This window comes from Sus scrofa, chromosome 11 (assembly GCF_000003025.6).
Source record: "Sus scrofa isolate TJ Tabasco breed Duroc chromosome 11, Sscrofa11.1, whole genome shotgun sequence".
Taxonomy (NCBI): Eukaryota; Metazoa; Chordata; class Mammalia; order Artiodactyla; family Suidae; genus Sus; species Sus scrofa.
The window spans coordinates 14474769-14500436 of NC_010453.5; the positions used below are offsets into that span (position 1 = coordinate 14474769).

Sequence of the window (25668 nt, forward strand, 5' to 3'; positions counted from 1 at the left end):
ACAGCTTCCCACTGCCTGCCTTCTCCTTCAGGCTTAAGGAACGCTCCATCTTCACAAGGTCTCTTATCTCCCCCTAATGCCGGAACTCTGTCTGTGGGGCATCTGTGTCCTTGATTGAAAGCCAACTAATACCTTTCATTCCTCCCTTTCATAGTATGTAAGATGTATGAGAAATCAAATCAAGTTTCTCTCTCTGTCTTCAGTTACAAAATGGTTGTGCCAAACCTTTCCTATTTATTTATGTCTTTAGTCTTTTTAGGGCCAAAACTGCAGCATATGGAGGTTCCCAGGCTAGGGGTTGAATTGGAGCTGTAGCTGCCAGCCTCCACCACAGCCACAGCAACACCAGCTCCGAGCTGTGTCTGAGACCTACACCACGGCTCACGGCAGCACCGGATCCTTAACTCACTGAGCAAGGCCAGAAATCGAACCTGCGTCTTCACGGATACTAGTCAGATTCGTTTCCGCTGAGCCACCATGGGAACTCCCTTTCCACTTTTTTAACTTTACTCTGAAGTTGTTCTGGAAAACATTCACATCTTCAGATTGCTCTTCAAATCTAAAAAGTGTAAGAACAGTCTGACTGAGCTGGGGATATCTGGAATCTAGAAGAAGACAACCTAGGCATCCATGCTTGCTTCCTGCCACTTTTGTTCTAAGGCCCACCCCTTGCCTTTGGAAAGTTTTGGATGGTAGGCAAGGGTGTGAAAGGCCCACCCAGTTATACCAGATGTTGTTCTGCCTTTCATTTCTCTGCTACTGGCCACCAGAGAGGCCACACTTACCAAGATGTATGGACAAGATGTGCTGGGTATTATTAGAGAAGAAATATCCTTCCCCACTTGCTGGCTTTGCTCTCCCCTGGCTCCCATGTCTCTTCCTTGGGAAGCTCCAATGGCATTTTTTTCAATAATAGTGAATAAGCTTAACAATTACTAACTGGAAATATTGGTTGTGAAAGTATGTCTTGGGTTACATTCAATCCTTTTAGATCAAATCCAATAACTTCCAGTAGGAAGTAAAAGGAAATGACTCTTCTTAGGCATTCATGGAATTCTGCCCTAAAGTAATTCTTTTATTCCAATCATCAAGGTAAAGTTTCCTCAGCCCTCATTTCTTCTACTGCTAAATTGGTAGCATCTTTTCCAGTTTTGCTTCTGGGTTATATTTCTATTCTACATCTTTGGCCTTCTTTATTTGAACCTGTCAAAACAATCTTTAAAAGTCTTATCAACTAAAATTATATAGATAGAAAATTCTGAGAGCGACGTAGTAAGTACATACTTTCATTAAGATACTTAGAAAACTAGTTCATGGGGGTAATGTGAAAATAAAAAAAGTAAACTGTACTTTGTTGAGAGCTTACTATGTGCCAGGCACTGCATCAGAAGCTTTCATATTAGTGTATATATTCTTCACAATAATTCTAGAAAGTATTGTTTCCACTTTACAGGTAGGAAACTGAGTTTCAGAGAGAATAAATGTCATTGTCCAAGTTCATATAGCTTCTAAGCCAGGAAGCATACCCAGGCCTTCATGAGCCCTGCCTTTATGATTAAAACATGCATATGATCCCTTTTCCACCTATACTTAGGAAATATTTATTGAGTGTATATTATGTGATTTCTACTGTACTGTGTTTATTTGTGGAATAAGTAATATATGCACTTCAGTCCCTGGCCTCAACAACTTCTAGTAGAATATATTCCATTTCTGCCTAGTAAGAGTAGAGCAATCATAAAAAAATTGACAGTGGGGAGAAAACATATGAGGACTCTCAAGCCAAAGAGAGTAATCATCTCAACAAAGTCTACCCAGCTGGAGGATCAAACCTAGACTCTGAACTCAGATTTTATGCTTCTTCCGCATGCTACAATGACAAAGAACTTTTTTTTTTTTTTTTTTTTTTTAGTAGAAGTATATTCAATTTATAATGTTGCGTTAGTTTCTGGTGTATAGCAAAGTGATTCAGTTATACATATGTATGTAACTATAAATATATATGTGTGTATTATCTTTCAGATTATTTTCCATTATAGGTTATTAAAAGATACTGAATATAGTTCCCTGAGCTATACAGTAAGATCCTGTTGCTTATACAGTTATGTGTATCTGTTAATCCCAAACTCCTAACTTATCCTTTCCCCATCTTTCCCCTTTGGTAACCAGAGTTTCTTTTCTTTTCTTTTTTGCTCTTTTAGGGCTGCACCTGCCACATGTGGAAGTTCCTAGGCTAGGGGATGAATTGGAGCCGCAGGCCTACACCACAGTCATAGCAACATGGGAGCTGAGCCATACCTGCAACCTACACCACAGCTCACTGCAACCCTGAATCCTTAACCCACTGAGTGAGGCCAGGGATCAAACCCGCATCCTCATGGATACTAGTCAGGTTCATAACCCACTGAGCCACAACAGGAACTCCCCATAAGTCTCCTTTCTAAGTCTGTGAGTCTGTTTTTGTTTTGTAAGTAAGTTCATTTGTATTATGTTTTCACAGTCCACGTATAAGTGATATCATATGATATTTGTCTTTCTCTGACTTACTTCACTTTGTATAGTAATCTCTAGGTCTATCCACAGCCATTCTTTTCATTCATTCTTCAAGAAATACTAAGTTCTACGTGTGTCCCAAAAATCTGATAGATGCTGGGAAAATAAGAGAGATGAGGTGTGACCCCATCCTTGCAGAGCTTATAGCTGGATACAGACGCTCATGCTCTCCCCCACGATGTAGCTAATAAAAGGCACAGAACTACAGAATATTTATTCCTCCTTCGTCAAGTTTAAGTGATAATTAGCCATCTATGAATATTAGTTTATTCTCATATAAATGTTTCCTTTTAACTTACTCAGGCCCATGACGATAGTCTATGCTAAAAGAAGGCAAGAAAGAATCATTTAGATCTCTGGGTCTCAAGTTTTGGTGTGCCTCAGAGTCACCTGGAAGACTCATCAAAACACAGATCACGAGCCTCTACCCCAGAATGTGTAATCCAGCGTAGTTCAGAGACGGAGCCCAAGAACTTGCATTTCTAACAAGTTTCCAGGTGATATTGGTACTAGTGCTGGTGGGGAGACCACACTTTAACAACCACTAGTTTAGATCAACTCCAGAATGATCCGGCCTCCTACACAAGATACTTAGGACAGAGAGGATGATGCATATCATCCCTTACCTGTGGTGAAGAGGCCTAGTACTCTGGTTTTATACATGAGGGACCTGAGGCCAGTGAAAAATCCATGGCTTGTCCAGGAACAGGTACAAGTCTCCTGACTAATTATGAATGCAAGAGGTCAGATTTCTCCAAGCAAAACTGAAAAGGCTTTATGGAGACAGATAGCTCTACGAAGTATTCAAGAAATGGTGCCCTCTTTCCAACTCTGAGAACCAGTGGAGAAAAGTGATGAGTCCATCCTGAGCCTACTCTTTCCAACCTGATTCTTGAAATCCAACAATCCATCTTTGTAATCTCTACTCTCGGCTATTCCACTCATCTCATTGGGAATCTGAGTGATGAACGAAGAGTGTTTTAGACTGAAGGGCAGAAGACTCACATTCCAGTCCAGCGTTAGGCACTGAGTATTTAAACTGGCTGAATTAAATAAATGGGTTCATTCCTGAGACTAGCACAGCTTGGTGAAACAAATATACTCCAATTAAAGAAAAACGTCAGGGAGTTCCCACTGTGGCACAGCGGAAACAATCCGACTAGGAACCATGAGGTTGTGGGTTGGATCCCCGGCCTTGGTCAGTGGGTTAAGGATCCAGTGTTGCTGTGAGCTGTGGTGTAGGTCGCAGACACTGCTTGGATCTGGTGCTGCTGTGGCTGTGGTGTAGGCTGGCAGCTGTAGCTCCGATTTGAGCCCTAGTCTGGGAACCTCCGTATGCCGCAGGTGCAGCCCTAAAAAAAAAAAAAAAAGTCAAGGTGTCAAAGGACTAAATGCTCCAATCAAAAGACATAAGGTGGCTGACTGGATAAAAAAACAAGACCCATCCTTCCACTGCCTACAAGAGACGCACTTTGGAATTAAAGACACACAGAGACTTAAAATGAAGGGATGGAAAAAAATATTTCATGCAAACAGAAATGACAAGAAAGCTGGAGTAGTCAAAAGAGACTTTAAGACAAAGTGTAAAACAACAAAATAACATTTTTTCTTCCTGTTCAAAAAAATAATAGAGTAACTGGGGTCATCTAGGGACTGAATAATTGGAAAGAGGACTTCTAAAGTCCCAAAAAGCTCCAGCATTTTGCCACTCCCTCTGATTTCCCTGGTTATGAATGAACTAAAATAATGGATGAGAGAAAGGCTGGAGCCACAAGAGACAAAGCTCTAAGTGCAAAGGTCTCTTCCGAAAGCACAGAACGAAAACCTCTCATTTTCTCTCTGCACCAGCGGCTCAGGAGGGCAATGACCAGTCCCTTCTCATGAAGTCTGATCAGTCTACTCACTGCAGCCCACAAAGAAAAAGTGGTTTGGCATGAACACTGGTCCCTGGGCACCACATTTTCTGAAAAGCTGGTTATCGTGGTGATCTATTTTCAAACGAAGATCACGATAATCTAAGCAGGAACACCGTGCTATTTGAAAATAAAATTTAGCCAAGAAATGTGAGCCACCAAACCGGCCTGATCCATTCCATTATTATTCAGCCAAGGTTAAGTGAGCACCAACAGATGAGGGGAGGGGAGCGACACGCCCCTCCTTAACTCAGCAGAGCCCCCAAACCAGCCCCAAAGCATGGACTCAAGTGTAAAGTGCATTTCTGCACTTACATGGAAAGGAAAGAATGTAACCGCCCCAGAGCTGAAGAAGTCAACCCAGGACACCACGGATTGATATAAAAACTTTAATTCCAGCCAGCCAAAAACCAAAAGAAAAATAGTGCAGGAGAGGGACTTTTATTCCCCGTATAATGATGCCAAATGTTAGAAACAAGCTCCAAGAACGAGTATGAGGAACATGTGAGTGTTCTGGGCATCTGCAGGAATAGACCACATCAATCAATAACCAGCAAATCTGTCCCAGGCATTCCTTTGAGAGGTTTCTGAGCCACTGCTGTTGAACTGCATTCGCTTGATCCTGATGAGACCCGAATCCCGTTGAAATGGAGTGGTCGCACTCCTAACGGCTTTGCCCACTTCGCCTGCAAAGAATCTTATTCTGTTTTACACCTGATGATTTTTCTGACAAAATCCTGTCCCTGCCTGTCAGCTCCACTTCTGAAGCCAGCCAAGGCATGAACGAGCCCCACTGCCTTCCAGAAGTGACTCGTTTCACACTGACTACACCCGCTCCAGGCTTTGCCCACATGCCCATCAAGGGTGGAAGATTTTTTTTTTCTTTTTCAGAAAGCAAAATAAAGCTTGAAGTGCACAAAAGCTATAAATCAGCAGCAGGAAACAAGGTCACGCGTTTTACAGCATATGATCCAAACACATGCTGTGCCAAATTGGCCTTTAGTCACTGGAATTGCCATAAAATGTGCCTGGGCTGACACTTTATTTTCACCATTTGCCCTTATTGCAAGATAAAGGCTGTCGTCCCATTCTTCCTGGGAATTTCTCTGGGGCTTAACAGCTTCTTAAATGCTTGCCTTTGTTTGATAATCATTTTAAGGCCCTGCTTTAAATCATCTTTCTCCCTTTCTAATTTATCTCTGCCCGACAGCAAGGCAGCTTTGGAACTGTCTGTGCTGAGGTGGCTGATTAACTGGCTCACTGATTACCCCGATATTAGCATCAACACTGCCTCCCCAGCCACCCTGACGTGTGCGTGCTGATGAGGGAAGGTGGGAAGACACACAAACTGGAGAAATTGCTTAAATAAAGAGCATTATTAACTGAGAGTGGAAACCAATAATCAAAAATGTCTGCTTTCATTTAAAAAAAAAAAATCAGTCTGGGTAGAAAAAAACCTGGAGCTTGAATATCGTTTAAGATGAATTCAAATCTCAAAAGTTGTATGTAATGACAGTATGCCCTGTCTCTTTACTCATGCTACTCACTTAATAGGTTTTAACTAAATTTTTTTCAAAGTATTTTGCATTCTGCATATCCCAGAAGGCACAAGACTGCAGAGGCTAATTACAGGTTCCTATTGTCTAATCCTTCTGGAATAGACTCCTAGCTGGATTCCTGCAAGCTTCACATTTAGTATCAGGGCAGACAAAGCCCTTCAGCAGCAGCCGCAAGAATCTAACAGCTATGCCACACTTGAAGTAGCCTCTAGGAAATGAATGCAAAGCATTTCTCTCCTGGTGAAGGCTTCGTGCCCCCGAAATGAAGTCATCTATTTCCAGGCCATCTTGCCTCTGCCATGCCAGCTTCAAATACCAGACAGCACGTGGCTTCTCATCCCGCCCCACACAAGCATCCTAGGGTGAACCAGAGTGGCCCCCAGCCTGATGTTTTGGCAGTGGGTAACATATCCAGAAAAGGCTGCATCAGTCATGCAGGACATTACCATAATTGATCGCCATACATTACTCATTTGCAGATAAAAGATAACCCATGAGCACACAGACTTCCCATCAGGTCCCACTGATGTTGAAGGCCCTTAAACACAGCCAGTTCATAAGGAGACCAACCAGGATGTCAGGGAACAGACTGATGAATGTATGTATAATGCAGGAATCAACCGAGACCGAAAGAAAACCCATCTGAGCTAAGACATTGACATGCTAGATGACCTTGGCCAAGGTACTTGACCTCTGTAAGCCTCAATTAGTGGAACAGTAAAATTGAATAAAACCAGAGCCTTGATGAAAATTAGATGCTGAATTTGATTTACTTGGATGAACCTTCTGGAATAATTTACAATCCCCAAGACAATAGTCAAAACACACAGCAAACATCAGAAGTGCCAACCCAGGAGGGAGTTGCAGCACTTCAACTGTCCAGCCTATCACACCGAGTCCCTTCAAGTAGCATGTGCAGATCTCTCCTAAAGTAAAGCACATTACATGCGGCAATTTAAATCTTTCACGTTGGAAAAACAGTGTGCTATGTTGTTTTAAGGAGAGAAAGAGGTTTAAGAAAAAAAAAAACATTCTGATCTCCCTGTGTGATCCAAAAATAGTACCTTTTCCTAGAAATTGCTTTAAAGAAACTCTACCATGGTGTTAAAGGGCAAAGCTTGCCGAGAGCTCTAGGGATTCCAAAGAAAAATACTGCAGACTGTAGGGGGGTAATGAGAACTTTTACACTTCTAAATTATATAATTAATTCCTGAGTACCCACGACTATTTAAAATGCACTTTGCTGATTGAAAAGGGAAGAAGATAATGAAGCACAAAGAGGATAAAGAGGATACCACTTGTTAAGCCAGTGAACATTTATGGTATTGGGGGAGGAGAGACAAAAAAGACCCCTATTTGCTCGTGATCCAAGCATTCAAGATTTTTAAGAGGATTGGATAGCAAAAATGCTTTTTTGCTTTGATTTTACAAATAGAGACAGGGTCCTTGGCTCCCTTTTCTTTATTCAAAATCTGAAATAACCTCCAGTAACCCAGGCATCAACCTTTATTACTACAATCTATACTGGAGATCGCAAAACACTTGTTTCCAGCCCATTTTCCAGATCCAAATTTCTATCCAGTTTTCCTGAACTTTCCAAAATCTTTACACCTTGTCTCTACAGCTACTACTGCTCTATGTCCCTGTTTGTCCCGGCAGTTCCAGCTGATGCCCATTGTCCTGGAGGAGTTCACGTGCCTCCTCTCACACGCACAATGGTCCAGACTGGAGGACCCACATTCCCCGCTTTCTCCACTCCTTCTGGCCCGGCCTCAAGTAGTCCCGTATCTCAGTCTCTCACTGAGACAGATGAGATAAGCTATTGGGCAGGCTCCCCATCTCCACGGCACCCTCCCTTCCTCTAATTCATTCAGCACAGGTAGATCTTTCTAAAGGGAAAATCCAATCCATCACCTGCCTACTTTATTGCTACCTCTCCCTGCTACTTTCAGAATGAAGTTTAAACACTTGCAAGTGCTCAAGTTCAAAGTCTTCCATGATGTGACTTCATTCAGTAACATCAGCATTCCCTTCCAGCCACACTGACGCGTGAGTGATAAGAGGAAAAGAAGGAAGAGACACAAACGGAAGGGAATTTCTTAAATAAAAAGCACTAATAACTGGGAAGGGAGACCATAATAAAAAATATTTGCACGGTTGTTGCGTTTTTGTAGTAGCTCCTTGGAAAATCTGATGCAAGTATATGAGAAACCATGTCAACACACGTAAATATTTTTAAAATGGGGATAACTTCTAATAATCTTGCTTCATCTTATCCAAACTAGCCAATTTTTACATAATCCAAAAACTATGTCTACACATGCTAAGAGCACAGCAGAGGTAGGAATACAGTCGATTTGTCTGCACAAGAAGCTATTAAGAGAAAACAGGATGTGGAGTTCAAACTGGATTTCTGTGATTATGTAAGTTCTCACTTGTTGCATGTAGTTTTATTTTTTCCTTTTTTTTTAAATTTCTTTATATATATGGCCATCATCCAAAAGTCTACAAAGAATAAGTGCTGGAGAGAGTGTGGAGAAAAAAGAACACTAGTACACTGTTGGTGGGATTGTAAATTGGTGCAACCACTGTGGAAAGCAGTATGGAGATTCCTCAGAAAACTAAACATAGAACTACCATTTGATCCAGCAATCCCACTCCTGGGCGTCTATCCAGAGAAAACCATGACTCGCAAAGACACATGTACTCCAATGTTCATTGCAGCACTATTTACAATAGCCAAGACATGGAAACAACCTAAATGTCCATCGACAGAGGAGTGGATCCAGAAGATGTGGTACATATACACAATGGAATATTATTCAGCCATTAAAAAGAACGAAATACCAGCATTTTTTGCCACATAGATGGACCTAGAAACTATCATGCTAAGTGAAGTCAGCCATACAATGAGACACCAACATCCAATGCTTTCACTGACATGTGGAATCTGAAAAAACGACAGACGGAACTTCTTTGCAGAACAGATGCTTACTCACAGACGTTGAAAAACTTCTGGTCTCCGGAGGAGACAGTTTGGGGGGTGGGGGGATGTGCCTGGGCTGTGGGATGGAAATCCTGTGAAATCAGATTGTTATGATCATTATACAACTACAGATGTGATAAATTCATTTGAGTAATTTAAAAAAATGGAAAAAAAAAGTTGAGGAGAAAATAAAATAAAAAAAAATAAATTTCTTTATATATATATATATTTTTTCTACTGTACAGAATGGTGACCCAGTTACACATACATGTATTCATTCTTTTTTCTCACATTATGTGTTCCATCATAATTGACTAGACAGAGTTCCCAGTGCTACACAGCAGGATCTCATTGCTAATCCATCCCTAAGTCAACATTCTGCATCTATTTACCCCAAGCTCCCAGTCCCTCCGACTCCCTCCCCTTCCCCCTTGCCAGCCACAAGTCTATTCTCCAAGTCCATGATTTTCTTTTCTGTGGAAACGTTCCTTTGTGACATATATTAGATTCCAGATATGTGATATCATACGGTATTTGGCTTTCTCTTTCTGACCTACTTCACTCAGGATGAGAGTCTCTAGTTCCATCCATGTTGTTGCAAATGGAATTATTTTGTTCTTTTTTATGGATGAGTAGTATTCCATTGTGTATATACCACATCTTCCTGATCATCAATCATCCATCAGTGGACATTTGGGTTGATTCCATGCCTTGGCTATTGTGAATAGTGCTGCAATGAACATGCGGTGCATGTGTCTTTTTTAAGTAGAGTTTTGTCCGGATATATGCCCAAGAGTGGGATTGCTGGGTCATGTGGTAGTTCTATGTATACTTTTCTAAGGGACCTCCATACTGTTCTCCATAGTGGTTGTAACACCTTACATTCCCACCAACAGTGCAGGAGGGTTCTCTTTTCTCCACACCCCCTTCGGCATTTGTTATGTGCAGACTGATTAATGATGGCCATTCTGACTGGTGTGAGGTATACTGGTATCTCACGGTAGCTTTGATTTGCATTTCTCTAATAAAGATCATACACCACGACCAAGTGGGATTCAACCTAGGTTCACAAGGATGGTTCAACATATGCAAATCAATCAACGTCATATACCACATTAACAAAAGAAAAGTCAAAAACCACATGAGCATCTCAATAGATGCAGAAAAAGCATTTGACAAAGTACAACATCCATTCATGATCAAAACTCTTATCAAAATGGGTATAGAGGGAAGATACCTTAACATAATTAAAGCCATTTACAACAAACCCACAGCAAATATAATACTCAAGGGAGAAAAACCGAAAGCCTTTCCACTAAAATCTGGACAAGACAAGGATGCCCACTCTCACCACTGCTATTCAACATAGTAATGGAAGTCCTAGCCACAGCAATCAGACAAATAAAAGAAATAAAAGGCATCCAAATAGGAAGAGAAGAGGTAAAACTGTCACTGTATGCAGATGACATGAGACTATATACAGAAAACCCTAAGGACTCAACCCAAAAACTACATGAATAATCAACAAATTCAGCAAAGTAGCTGGATATAAGAGGAACATTCAGAAATCAGTCGCATTTCTGTACACTAACAATGAAAGAGCTAACCCAAAATAGATAACTCTATTAGCAATCAAAAATGTAAGTTAGGATTATCCGTCAGAATATAACAAGGGCTCCCAGAAGCACTTCCTTCTTACCAAAAAGTAGAAGCAGCTACCACAAAATACGACCGAAGGCAATTTAATTTTTAAAATAAAGCAGAAGAAGCCAGAGAGTCCTCCCTTGTGTCAGCTCTCAGGGAATCCAAAATCCCCAGCCTTCCCAACTCATGGCTTCCAAAAGCTGATTCAACTGGGTCTCTCAACTCAGGGTCACCATTATTCAACCCGCCTGTCAAAAGGCTTGCCAAACCAAGGCATACCCAAGAAAATAAGGCTTTCACTCAGAAAGGGTCACGTGACAGACAAAGGGTACTCAAAGCTAGTTGGTGACTTTTTTGAATACTGTCAGCATAACCAGGTTCTAATTCCCTTCAAATTCACAGCACTAACAAAAAGCAACCTGCACATAAAAACTACTCACTTTTTAACAATCACATGTTGAAAGAGTAGCAACATTCTACCAAAAGGCAAATACTGTCATTAAAATAAGTCTTTCTTACAAGTTGCCCCAAAACCACAGTTACAAGCATGTCTGTAGAAGTGTAAGTACACAAACTCACACATTTCGCAAGTCCGGTGCAAATACAAATATACTGGAAGAGTTTGCTAATGATAGAAATTCCACAATAAATCCACTTCGCAAGAGTTGCTGATTTTTTGCCTTAGGTTTGGTTTTTGAACATAAGAAACGTTTTTCAGTGGAGCCAGCAGAGGCCTTTTCCTCAAAATACTGCTCAGGTCAGCATCCAAGTCCCAAGACACTCTAAATATTAAAAGAATTCCCGAACATTCTACATCTTCCCCTCCATCTGCAACTGATATCGGATCAATGAGACCAGGGGATTTCTTCATTTCATGGCCTTAACAACGAACAGAATCCTTACTTATTCAACACCAATGGGTACTTCTTATGAAGCATTTCCACCAGCTAAAATTATGAAACTAAGCATGACAGATGAGAAATATGCCATCAAGGCTGAGAATGGAAGCTCTAATTCATTCCTACTCTCCCTGTGACCTTGAGGAAAGCCTCCTACCTTCTCCTTCTATGTCAATAAGAGACAGAGCATTGGGAGTTTCCGTTGTGGCTCAGCAGGTTTTGAATCTGACTAGTGTCTGTGAGGATTCGGGTTCAATCCCTGGCCTTGCTCAGTGGGTTAAGAATTCCGCATTGCTGTGAGCTGTGTGGTGTAGGTGTCAGACGAGGTTTGGATCCCGCGTAGCTGTGGCTGAGGCGTCGTAGGCCAGCGGCTACAACACCAATTCAACCGCTAGCCTGGGAACTTCCACATGCCCCAGGTGTGGCCCTAAAAAGCAAAAAGACAAACAAACTAAAACTGGAACATTTACAAATCCTAACACCTCAATTTCTGGAGGAAAAATAAAGTAATACATGAAGCACTCTGGGTATTAAGAAAAAAAAAATGAAATAAGGTTAGATCTATAGAAAGATCATTTAGACAAATCAGAGACAGAAACAGAGACTTTTGCTCAGAACTTCAATGAATACTTTCTCCAAGGTGGAAGTAAAGACTCCCTATTTTTAAAAACCTCACTATCCGGGGCTGCTTATTACAGTATGTATGTGATCCTTTTTATATTCTGTGATCCTTTTATCTTGAATTGGATCTTAGAAAGCAGAACTTCAGAGTGTCCAAAAATACCAACCATTACACACAGCCAGGTCCTACTGTTAAGATACCACTTGCTGGATGTGTGTTTCACATACATTCCTTGTGATGAAAAGGAGGTTAGACGTTAAAAAATGAGAGTCACATTTCCTCTACGCTACCGGAAGAACTTCTGGTTGATTAATCAGGTTCACATCATTTGGTCAGCGACAGAGACACAGGATTTTTCAGAGCGATCAGACCACTGATAAGATATGGTGTGGGCTTTTTAATGTGTCTTTGTTTTTTGTTTTTTGTTTGTTTTTTGGTCTTTTTGTTTTTCTAGGGCCACTCCTGCGGCATGTGGAGGTCCCCAGGCTATGGGTCTAATCAGAGCTACAGCTGCCGGACTACGCCACAGCCACCGCAACATGGGATCTGAGCTGCATCTGTGACCTACACCACAGCTCACAGCAACGCCGGATCCTTAATCCACTGAGCGAGGCCAGGGAGCGAAGCCACAGTCTCATGGTTCCTGGTCGGACTTGTTAACCACTGCGCCACGATGGGAACTCCGTGTTTGCTATTTATTAACCACATCGACACAGAGAGCAGAGAACTGGATGCTTTCCTCAAATTACAGAAGTAAAATGCAGTCACGAGAGGGCGTCATCATCTATCCAAATACTGATATCGTGTCTGGTGGGGCCCACCGCAGAGCAGCTGAAACACTCTTGCAGACCTGCCTTGCTGATGACTTATTTCCTCCGAAGGTGGAAGAGAGTCCAAAGAGAGCTTGTGCACTGAGACTTAAATCTGACAACCAGCAGGGGCAGGCCTATCAGCGAAGGGAAAATTAATGGAATACCGAATGCAGTGGTCCTCTAGACGCTCTCTTTTAGACCCTCCCTCATTATTTCCTGCCCATCCCACAGGCTTTCTCCTTGTTTTTACTCACCTGACCCCAGCACACACACACACAGGCTCCCCCCAGCCCATCACCCTCCTGCAACCAGCATAAGCATCCGGCCATTCAACTCTCTTTCTCCAAACAAAATTGCTCTCTTCTCTTTAGTAAGCACTTCAGAACTTACCACTTGGCAGGCATTGTGTGAGTACTTACTGAATGTTAACTCAGTTAACCCTGATTATAAAAAATAAAAAATAAATTAAAATAAATAAATAAATAAAGACTCACGAGGTGGTTGATGTTTTAACATCATTTTGCAGACAGGGAAACCGAGGCACAGAAGGTTTTACTAAGGTTACATGGCTAGTCAGGGGCACAATAGGATTCAAGCCTAGGCAGTCTGGCTCCAGAATCTGTGCCCCTAACCTGTACACTGGTGTCACCAAGGCCAAGTCCAAGCTCCTTAGCATGGAGAAGTCCATGACCACACCCTCCGACATGATGGCCCACTGCACCCTCTATGGACCCAATACCTCACAAGTCAAAGTAGACAACTTACCTGATGACACACACAGCCCGAGCCAGTCCACCTCCACACGTACAGGCAGTGTCCTCTCATCCTACGCAGACTTCTGCGTCCCCTTTAAGAAGCAGCTGGCGTACTGCTCTCAAGATGTGGCCCTCTCTCTACAAGGCCTACAAGACCCACTTTCTTCTATTTCAAATTTCCCTCATCCTTCTATATCTGAGAAAAAAAACTCATCTCGTTTTGCTTATAGTTACCTGTGTATCTGTCTGTTCCCTCTCCACCCCACAACCCCAAAAGACTGTTTTGTTTTGTGTGTCATTTGCACAGCATCTAATGTAATGTCCCAATCTGGCTGATTTCAGTTGCATTAAATTCTAATGGACAACATGGAAACATAAGCTGAACAAAAGTGTGGTTAAATGAAGTCACAGATTATTAATCAGCTCCCTCCAAAATGCAGTGACACGTGGACAGTCATCCTGAAAGGAAGCTTCCGAAGGTGGGCAAGCAACTCTCCTATGTTCTTCGTCCTGTCACTAACTTCTGGGAGGGCACAGAAGGAATATTCACAAGGTCTTTGGAGGATCCAAAAATACGAGGGGAATAAAAACAGATAACATGACAAAAATCAGCTCAAAAAATGGCTTGAAACGAACATAATAGGAATGTCCTATGGATAAGTATAAAAACCTGAAATCAGCAGCAACAGAATGTAGGGTGAGGGAAATGTAAGTTCAGGAGTCTCTGCAGAGAAGAAAAAAAAATGCAAACCTGCCTTGATCCATGGCTTTGGAAAATTTACTTAACAACTTTGAATCTTTATTTGATCCTCTATATAATCTTATACTTTAGAACTGATACATGTAAAGTGCCCTTTACACAGAAAATATACAGTTTCTTGTTACTTACTGTCATCAGTATTATAAAGGGAAACTCAGTACTAACCAACAATGTGACATGATTACTGAGGCGTTGGCACAGGCTTAAGCTGCATTCATAGCGATGAGGATCCAGATCATAAGCGGAATAAGGCAACGGGACCCTTCATTGGTCAGAGACCTTGGCAATGAGGCTGGATTCTAGAGAATATTCTGCAGTGATTTTATACACACACACACACACACACATATATCCCAAGAGAGAAATCTTAGGTATGGAATTTACTTTTTATCATTTTCTACCAGAGCAGCTCCACTCTCTAAGCAAGTAAATCCATACAAGGACCATTTCTTTCACAAAAGATGAAAAATAAGCATAAGTTCCAGAATTAAGGTTGGTATTAGAATCGATGAGAGAAGAGGAACAGAGAGTAGTTTAATGGGGTAGAGCTTTAAGGATAAAGAAAGACTCCATCAATACATGCAGTGAACTTCAAAGGAGAGTTAACATTATCTTAACACGGAAAAGAAAGGTTTGAATAATCATATTAGGGGAGGAGGGGGAAGACGGCACACATACAAAAAAAAGATAATAAAAATCAAGGGCTGATGACGGGGCAGTTGAAATACAAACAGGCCATACTCTAAAGATGTAAAGAATGGTATGAGATATGAAACAGATGCTTAGATAAAAGGAAGAAAGAAGTTAAGGGATATAAAAATGCTGCTATACCCTTAAGAATTAAATATTCAACAAAGATCTCCTTAGCACCTATATTGAGGAAAAGCACAATGTACTCTGATTTTGTACAGACTGGATTTTCATCCAAATAATAAGCACGCTTCAATGAGCACTGTCTTTTTAACCTTTGGGTTTCCAAAGGGAAAAATACTGTGATGTCATTTTCCCTCTGACTTCAAATTTGTACTGAAGGAGATCATAAAATAACTAATTTCGACAGAAACATCTTTTTCTCATAAGGTTGTATTTCTGGAAGGATACTGACCAATTTGGTAATGAGTTTCTCTTGGTGTATTATTGTAAGCCTTCGTGTCGGCCGTCATAAATTTAATGCTATTCACTAACTCCACATGGACCACTCAAGGGTTAATCTGAACATCTCTGAGCCACTAGAAAGGAAGGGTGACTGATGTGACTTAAGTGCTGATATAACCTTTCATGTTCTTGTTCACATGCTTTGACACTGAAGAACAATGATGACAAAAAGAAAAAAAGGATGGGGAGTTCTCTGATGGCCTACCAGGCTGAGGCTCCTGCATTCTCACCACTGTGGCTCTGGTTACTGGTGTGCGGCGTAGGTTCAATCCCTGGCCCAGGAATTCCCACATACTCCTGTGTGGCAAAAAAGAAAAAAAAAAAGAAAAAAAAAAAAAAAAAAAAAAAAACAACCAAGAGAGAATCTGAAATAAAAGTTGCAACTCTCAGTTACAAAAGAAAAAGAGGATGGCCAGGTCAAAGACACATACCTAGAAGTCATATCGTGTATTCAAGAAGCTTAAACACTTTTAAAGCCAATCCCTTAGGAAGCCCTCTCAATCTTATGGGAGAAACCAGTGCACCATTCATGCAATAGGCAGTTATCATCACTCACACAGGAAGAGCATAAACCCCATAAAAGTCTCAAGATTACTAATACATAATAACAATTTTTTTCTCATTTCACATAAAACTCAGTGGACATAGGAAAGTTAAAAAATTCTTCTGACCAGCTCAGGAGAAAGCACTAGCCCTTGACAAAGAGAATAAACGCTGAACAAATGCAGCATCCTTGACAGAACAAAGTCTTGCCTGTTAAAAAGAAGGTTCTCACCTTCTTCGACTGACACTGTTTCAAATTATCATCTTTGCATCGGTTAAAAATAAATACATGCACTATCATGTCACCAAATAGAAACCTAAAAATAATCTTTTTAAATAGACAACACCCCCTACACTGACCGACAAACCTCTTGGAGCTTATTTACAGTTGATCCCAAGTCCCTAATACACGCACTAGCCTGTAGGGGTGCTCAATACATCCTGTAAGTGCTGCTACTCTGTTGGCTCAGTGACTTCAGATACACTAAAAAGTACCAATAACTAGAAACCAGGATGCTGGTTTAAAAGATCTTCCATTTTCCATTGTCTGACCATTTCTTACTAAAGGATGACTGGATGCTATTTGCATCTTCCCCAGTGTCTACCCTCCTTTAACGGATCCTGACCTACCAAGCTCTCAAGTCCACCCCTAGCAAAGAGGCCTTTGACCTTCATTCTACAGCCTGAAGTGGTCTACTTGCAATCAAAACCATGTATAATATCATGCGATCAGCAAGGGCAGCTTTGTGGGATGAAGAATGGTACCTCGAGCCGAGACTATAAGTAGCTTTGGTTGGGGCTAACTTCCTGTTCCTAAGAGGTTTCTGTGTACCTGTACATCCCTGGACTGTGGATAACATGGTTCCATCTGTTGTTAAAAAAAAAAAAAAAAAAAAAAAAGTATACCTTCTACAACCTAATGAAACCTAAATTTTATCTCTTGAGAGGCTGACGACACGTCCAGGGTTGTTTCCTTGTTCTTTCCTATGAGAGATTTGTGCTGGAAAATTTGGACCTAGCTAGTCAAGAGCAATTCCACAGGACAACACAATGTGCCCAGGAGCAGAAACCATTTAATGCTCCCTGGTCAGAACAGACTGTATCAGGTCTCAAGTTTTGCACTGAACCCAAGAACTTGCCTGTGCTGGTATCAAATGGGAGCTGCTTCTAGTTAGGTTATTTTTCCAATGTCCTTGCTGCTTAGCTTCAATGGTTGTTGCCAGTCTTCCCTGAGAGATTATAAAATCAGCAGGCAGGGACATTCCCTCCCCCTTCTCTTTATTTACAGCCTAGAAAATTCCCTGCACATGCCAGGGGTTTGAGCAAGTGATCACATACGTAATATATTTAAGAATTTCCAGTTACTTCTGCTAGAAATGAGATTTGCAGTCATAAATATTTAAGCTAGAAAATAGAAGTTGTGGAGTTCCAGCTGGGGCGCAACAGGATTGGCAGCATCTCTGCAGCACCAAGATGCATGTTTGATCCCTGGCCCAGCACAGTGGGTTAAAGGATCCAGCGTTGCTGCAGCTGTGGCTTAGGTCGCAAGATCTGATCCCTGCCCAGGGAATTCCTTACACTGGAGGGCAGCCAAAAAAGAAAAAGACAATAGAAATTTTCTCTCTGGCCTGTCTCCTATTCTGCACAAACTTGTAGCTCGTGGCTTAGTTCTAAATCATAGAGAATCCCATCTTCTTCCACTTGAGATGATGAAAAGAGAAGTCATCATTTTCGCTGTTGTTGAGAATAAGGAAAAGGATCTGGGGTCCACACTGTGAGTCAAGCCAGCACTCGGACAGAAGTATTATTCGGCCTGGTCCCCACCCTGGGTCTCAGGGTCCAGGCCAGCTCTGCACTCACAAACATTTCCCAGTCCTGTCCTGTCTTGTCCCCCCAAACTGGGCTGCACCTGCTTCTCGATGGGGATACTTACTGCTCACCCCTCAACTTCCAAATTCTTCCTCTCCCTTGGGCTGAAAAGAACTAGACCTCGGAGCACTGTGCAAGCTGACTTGGAAAAGGATATTAAAGGATTTCTTTTTTTCCTTCCTTTTTTTAAGGCCACACACGTGGCATATGGAGGTTCCCAGGCTAGGGGTTGAATTGGAGCTACAGCTGCTGGCCTACACCACAGCCACAGCAATGCCAGATCCTTAACCCACTGAGCAAAGCCAGGGATGGAACCCGAGTCCTCATAGACACTAATCAGGTTCTTAACTTGCTGAGCCACAGCGGTAACTCCTTAAAGGATTTCCAATCAGGTCCCCCGGTTACCACCTGGTGCCCCTGGCAGCAGCGAGGTGACAACAGAGAGGAACAGTAGTGACAGGCCAGCAGCACATGAAAGAGGCTGAGTGCCAGGCTGTGGGGCAGCCCTCTCTTCCAGAAGCCAGCCGCTACAACAGACAAGTGCCCCCGTGACTGTTCATGAACCATAGTGTCATCTTTACAAATAGAAGTAGAATTTTCCCATCTCTCTCTGTGATATTAACAATTACTTCCATTTTAGGGAAAGTGGCAGGCGAGATAAAACGGAATGAGAAATAGGATCTATGAGCTGCTTCCCGTACATCTGGGCTACAATTCTTACGCCTGTCACCCTTGTTGACAAGCTTAAGATAAAACCATGATTTTTATGTTTAGGTCCCCAGACAATCTTCCAGGAATTTCCTTTAAATTTACTTCCCACCTTTAGGAAAAAGAATTAACACAGAATGAATAATAAATATATTTATTGTGTTGCTTAGACCCTTTGGCAGGAAAAAAATGTAGATGACTAGATTTTTCAAATAATTACTCTCTTTTGTTAAAAAAAGAGAAAGATAGCTAAAGTAGTGCCAGTCAGCTTTTGTTTGAGACAGCTAGAGGGCAAGGTCACTATTTCCCCACACCCAATTAGGAGACATGCCACTGCCAAGAAATACCACATTCATGCTATTTCCCCCATTTCTATCTAAATATATACACTGATAGAAACCTTGTGTGCTTTGTCTATTTATTCAACAGACATTCATGAGTCCCTCCTACATTCAAAGTCATTGGCATGGAGAATGAAGCAGACTAGTAACAAGTGGACACCTTTGTATGTTCGTTCATACTAAAGTGTGAAGCTCTGCACTGGAAATGCACAAATGTGTTCTCCTGTAAAGTCTAAAGACACCGTAAAAACAAACCAAACTTCCTGAACTGATCAACTTTGATGTTCTTATCTCCAATACACAAATAGGGAATCCAGGATTTAGGAAAGTTAACTTGCCCAGCTAGTAAAAGACAGCACTGAAGGCAGTCTATTCTCCTCCAACTCTTGCTTTTTCCAATTTACTGAGCTATTTGTTGGGGAACAACAAATTCAATTAACGCAACAAATTTAAAAATACAATCTTGGATTCAAAGTACTTATGGTCCAGAGGGAAAAGATATGCAGATAAAACAAGCAACAACCACAACACAATGTTAAGTGAAAACTGAAAAGAAGTTTTGCACAAAGTGCCAAGAAGGAGTAAGTTGCATAAAAGAGTGACGCATAAGCTGAGGCTTCCCCAAAGATTAATCTACCCAAATCAAGACTACAGCTGAGCAATTCCTATGTGCTTGATGTGATGCATAGTAGGTACGTAATAAATCACCGTTGACTTATTGAATGAATGAATAGGATTTCTTTATGTGAACATCAAGCAAGGAAAGCATTACTGAAGGAGAGAGCAAGAGATGCAGACCTCAAAAGAGCCCCAGCCCCCTCTGGAAGCTGGACTGGGCTGGGGAGAAGCGTGGGAAGGGAGGTGCCTGGAGCTCCAGGCAGGGGCTGACTGTGGAGAATCGTACCTGCCTATGTTTAAGAACTTGAAGTGAATCAATCCCTCTGGGGATGACGGGACATTCCAACACTGAAACCTGTACAGTGTGGGCAGGCAAGACGCATGCAATCACTTGCCACAAATCCAAAGGGCAGCATCCACTTTAGGCATGACATGAATAGTGCCCCCCAGACCTGAGCCTATGGCAGTAGAGAAACGATCATTGAAGACCTGTGACTGGATCTAGGAAAGCAGCGGATGGAAAAGAGCCCACAAATCACAGGGATAGTCCAAACTTGCAACCACGTAACATCGGAGGCAAAGCTCCTCCAAGGACATTCCACTTCAGTTATAGAATCAGGCAGCAATTCCATCTGAACCACTGCTTCCCGCTTGCTGGAGACAGGAAGACATTCTGTTAATTACAAATCAAAACAAGAGTGACATTCATGAGCTACTTAGAGTATACAAGCAGGGTATACTTAAGTGCCTCAGCTTTTCACAGTGACTATCTGCAAGTTAACTCATGCCAAGATCACACATTATAGCTAATGAACAAACTGGTTTTTCCCAATGATCTGTATGAGCAAAGTTTACTGGCGTAACTTAAGAGCACGTATTAAAAATAATGTGGACCATCTCCTAGTGACGTACTATGAGGAAATATCCTTTTTGTTCCGAGTAAATTGCCTCTAGTTTGTAATTGAAAAAATAGGCTGTACTGGTAGAAATGGCTTTTATGCAGATGAGAATTAGGAGCCTCATTGTCTGTGTGTTGACAGCTGTGCTTACATTCTGTTCCCTTTGGACTAACTTAAAGTCAAAGGAAAAAAAATTAAAGCCACCCAAATAAAAATGGAAAGGTTATTTGAAACTAACAAAATGCACTTGGAAATTCTGGTAAGATTCCAGACAACTCAAATCAAAACCATGCTGCGGGGTGGGAGCAAGCATGTACATTTAGAAATAAAACTTAACACAGAGAAGTACTACATTTAAATTAGGAATTTACCAACCCTGAGCTTTAAGTGACAAGAGCTAGCTAGCGGGACTTCTGGTAGAGTCCTTGCAAATACCACACCTCTCCATCAAAGACCAAACAATGAATATTGGTGGCCTAGAGGCTTTGCAAATCTCCTAACAAAAGTTCAACCATCACATTAAGAGCACAGGAAACTCAACTAAAGAGTAAATAACTTGGGCTGAACAAATAACACTTTACAGAACATAATTTCATAATTCAACCCTTCTGCCACAAGCATGCTTAAGAAAGGAGAGTTAAGGGTCGTGTGACCTAGGAAAAGACCTTGAAATACCACTTGATGGTTCTTTATCCACAGCTGTCAAAAGGCAACCAGGAACACAGATACAGCTTTTCTATTTTCAAATGTAGTCCTGTGCCTCCACTTTAAAAAAAAAAAAAAAAAAATTTATGGCCCTACCTGCAGCATATGGAAGTTCCTGGGCCAAGGACTGAATTTGAGCCACAGCTGCGACCTATGCCACGGCTGTGGCACTACCAGACCCTTTAATCCACTGAGCTGGACTGGGGATCGAACCCGCACCTTCACAGCAAACTGAGCCACTGCAGGTGGATTCTTAACTCACTGTTCCACAGCAGGAACTCCACACTTTTGATCTTCTATTAATGATTTATATATCTAAAAGCCCACCTGGCAGCTCTACACAAAATGTAGTGACAATAATAGGGCTGTGAAACATAGAAAGTGTGAAATTTATCCCTGGACCATTTTCCCTTCATCCCTGTCCCCTGGATGGTTGCAATGGACACTAATCCTGCCTCCCTCCGTTTGTCACCCTCTCCAAATCTTTTTTTTTTTTTTTTTAAAGTCTAATGTCAGATTGCTCAGAAAAGAGCAACACTAATTATGCTCCTGTCCTATTCAGAAACCTTCTGGGGCCCCCAAATGCCTACCAAACTAAGTGTGAATTCACACCCTCCACCATACAACCCCAACTGAGGCTTCCCAGTCTAGTCCTCATCACGACTCTACTAACACCAGCAATGGTTGGTCAACTTACAGGTACTGCAACATCACCGTTTTGCCAATAAAATCTTACACAGGATCCCAATCATATAAAGCAGGTAAAATAATTTCTTACTAGAATATATGTATTTCACAGACTCAAACTTGCATCATTTTCTTTTTATGAAAACAAATATTAGTATTTTTTAACCGTACCATGTAGACAGCCCATGAGACTGAGTGAAGAACTCCTCCAGACCTTGAAAATCAGGTAAATATGGTTCCCTTCTAGGAGTTAAAGTTTTAATCAATCCAAAATGGATGAGACACACAGTCACCTTGAACACAGACAGATGGTTTCTAGACCAGCAAAATACAAACTGTTATAACCCTGCGATTCCAAGCTCTGTTTCAGAAGTAAACATGAGTTCCACAAAATGTCAGGAAGGGTTGTCGAATAGCACTGGCAACACTGCCCATCACATCCCCCACTGACAAACTGGGGGTGGCACTTTCTCATCATGGCTCTGAAGAAACTGGTTCCAGTTATTTGACCCACAACTTTCCACAATTTCTGTGTTCAACTCATTGCCTACACCTTTTTTGGAAGAACACATGTCATACTGTGATGTGTAATAAATGCATATTTTGCTCTTCATCCTTGGATCAGAGGTCCCAAAACCTTGCAACGTCCTGAGTGATGCGAGCAATGGGGGCATCTTTTGTTATAGTATATTGTCTCTTGTCCTCAGTTCCCCAAGTTGCTACAGAGCCATAAAGGCGAAATGGATGTCTTATTATTCCTAACAAGACCCTTTGCACCACCACCGGGTTTATGTTAACAAGGGGACTTACGGAAAGCACTTAGGGATACCGGTTGGTCGCCAGGGAAACATAATCTTGAATAGAGGGACAAAACTCTCAGTCCCACCCTTGATTTGGGTGGGAGGTGGGGGTAGGGGACTGGGGGAGCTGGAAGTTGAATCAATCACCATTGACTGGTGATTTAACTAATTATGGCTATGCAATGAAGCCTCCAGAAAAACCCAGAAGGAGGGAGTTCGAAGACCTTCCAGTTTAGGGAACTAGAAAGAAGCCTTCCATGTGCTCTGCTGGGCTCCAAACTCGACTGGGACAGAACCGCTTTTGCTCAAGACCTCACTCATGTATCTCTTCATCTAGCTGATGTGTATCTTTTAATATGCTTTTTTTTTTTCTTTTTGTCTTTTTGTCATTTCTTGGGCCGCTCCCACGGCATATGGAGGGTCCCAGGCTAGGGGCTGAATTGGAGCTGTAGCCACCACCCTACACCAGAGCCACAGCAATGCGGGATCCGAGCCGCGTCTGAGATCCACACCACAGCTCAAGGCAACGCCGGATCCTTAACCCACTGAGCAAGGGCAGGGACTGAACCCGCAACCTCATGGTTCCTAGTCGGATTCGTTAACCACTGCGCCACGACGGGAACTCCCTCTTTTAATATGCTTTGTAAAAAACCAGTAACCTGGTGAGTAAACAGGTTTTCTGAGTTCTGTGAGCTGTTCTAAGAAATAAGTTAAAACCAAAGAATGAAGACTGGGGGGGAGGGAGCACAGGAACCACTGATTTATAGCCGGTAGGTCAGAAGCACAGGTAACAACCTAGGCTTATGATGTGCATTTGAAGTGGAGGGCAGTTTTGTGGGGTTGAGTCTTTAGCTGGTGGAATCTGATGCTACCTCTGCATAGAGAGTGTCAAAATGGGGTTCAGCTATGTTTTGACCCCCAACCGGTGTCAGAGAATTGCTTGTTGATGTGGGGGAACCCCACATACTTCCTCATGCTGGAATTGGGTACTGAATCTATAAGCCATTAATGCAACTTCCCTGAAAAGTAGCTTGGAAAGCACTGCTATAACCAACTTTGTACTAATTAGTCTCATCTCATTCCATAAACATTTCTAAAATAAAAAATTAAATAAAGGAAACAAGAGGACTGCCATCTTGGGAATTTGAGCTGCTCCAAAACTAGTCATTTGTCTGTTTATATTTGATTCCAGAAGGTAGTTTAAAAATATGGGTGGTCTAGTTGCTTAGTATTATCAGGGCATATGGATGTATTAGTTATGGCACAATCTAAGGTGCTGAAACAGAGTATCCCCCCACAACATAAGCTTGAACAAGACAGTGGTTTATTTCTCCCTTAAAGAAAATTCTATGATGGGGAGTTCCCATTGTGGCTCAGCAGGTTAAAAACCTGACTACTATCCATTGAAGATGTGGGTTTGATCTGACATGGCTGCAAACTGCAGTGGGTTAAGGATCTGACATGGCTGCAAACTGCAGTGTAGATCACAGATTCAGTTCAGATCTGGCATTGCTGTGGCTGTGGCATAGGCCAGCAACTGCAGCTCCAATTCGACCCCTAGCCTGGGAACTTCCATATGCCACAGGTGTGGATCTAAAAAAGACAAAAAAAAAAAAAAAAAAAGACTATTCCATGATGATGGCAGCGGGGGCTCTGCCACTCTCAACATGTGGGTTCCCTCTTGAGTACAAGGTGGCAGCAGTAAAGGAAACAGACAAGGAAGGCACACACACCCACTTCTTTCAGGGTCCTGGCTTGGGGAACCCCACATCTCTTCGATCTCTTCCATCCCACTGATCAGAATTTGGTTACCTGCCATGCTCACTGCAAAGGAGGTTGGTATAATCCCCCAAGCTGGGATACTGATGGAAAACTAGATGCTTCTGCCACCAGAGACCTGGCAAGGATACGACCAATTAAAACAAGGGAATCCTCCCCACTGTTCAAGTCCATAGCAAGAATGGAGTTTTTTGGTATAGAGTAGTCTCCCCTCATCCCAGGGTTCACGCCCTGTGGTTTTGGTTACCCCCAGTCAACTGCAGTCAGAAAATATTAAGTGCAAAATTCTAGAAGTAAACAATTCATGTTTTAAATTGCATGCTGTAATGAGTGGCACGTGCCATCAGCTCCATCCCAGCCAGGGCAGAAGTCAAGCCTCTGTTAGGCATATCCCACCCGTCAGTCAGACTAACTGTCCCAGTATCACTGTGCTCATGTTCAGGTAACCCTTACTGCATTCAGGAATGGTCCCAGAGCTCCCTTGTGGCACAGTGGGTTAAGCATTCAGCATTGTCACTGCGGTGGCTCAGGTTGGTGCTGCGGCACAAGTTTGGTCCCTGGCCTGGGAACTTTCACATGCCACGAGCATGACCAAGAAACCAAAACCAAACCAAACCAAACAAAAAAAACCCACAAAGATTAAAAAAAAAAAAAAAAAAAAGGCCTAAAACAGCAAAAGTAGGGCCGCAGGCAAGTCGAACATTCTCTTACAGTGCCTGATGCATTAATTAAATCATTAGGGGTGTGCATGTATGAGACAGTACATAGTATCAACAGGGTTCAGTACTATCCATGGGCTCAGGTACCCAGTGGGGAGGGGGGGCCTTGAATGTGTCCCCTGTGGAAAGGGGCATCGCTGTACTTTCAAAAGCACTGGTCCATTTAGTCTACTTCTGCAGCAGACTGGAAGATGTCTACATCGCCAAGTTTGAAAGAGGACAATAACGCCACAGCAACTCCCCCATATCTCCAGGGCCACAGACAACATTCCACATCCTTCCAAACTCCAGCTGTTGAGTTTCCAAAGAAGGTTCCCTACTAGAACTTCTGGTGGTAGTGAC

The 25668-nt window shown here is 42.2% G+C and overlaps 1 protein-coding gene and 1 long non-coding RNA gene across 5 annotated transcripts in view; one reads left to right on the forward strand and one right to left on the reverse strand.

Annotated features, from left to right (window-relative positions):
• Positions 1-25668, reverse strand: part of LHFP (lipoma HMGIC fusion partner) — a 256711-nt gene that overhangs the window by 155349 nt on the left and 75694 nt on the right. The gene's annotated exons all lie outside the window — the stretch shown is intronic.
• Positions 441-18704, forward strand: LOC110255750. The gene is made up of 3 exons (XR_002336534.1): positions 441-460; positions 10998-11000; positions 18336-18704. It is a non-coding gene; the product is annotated as an uncharacterized LOC110255750 (long non-coding RNA).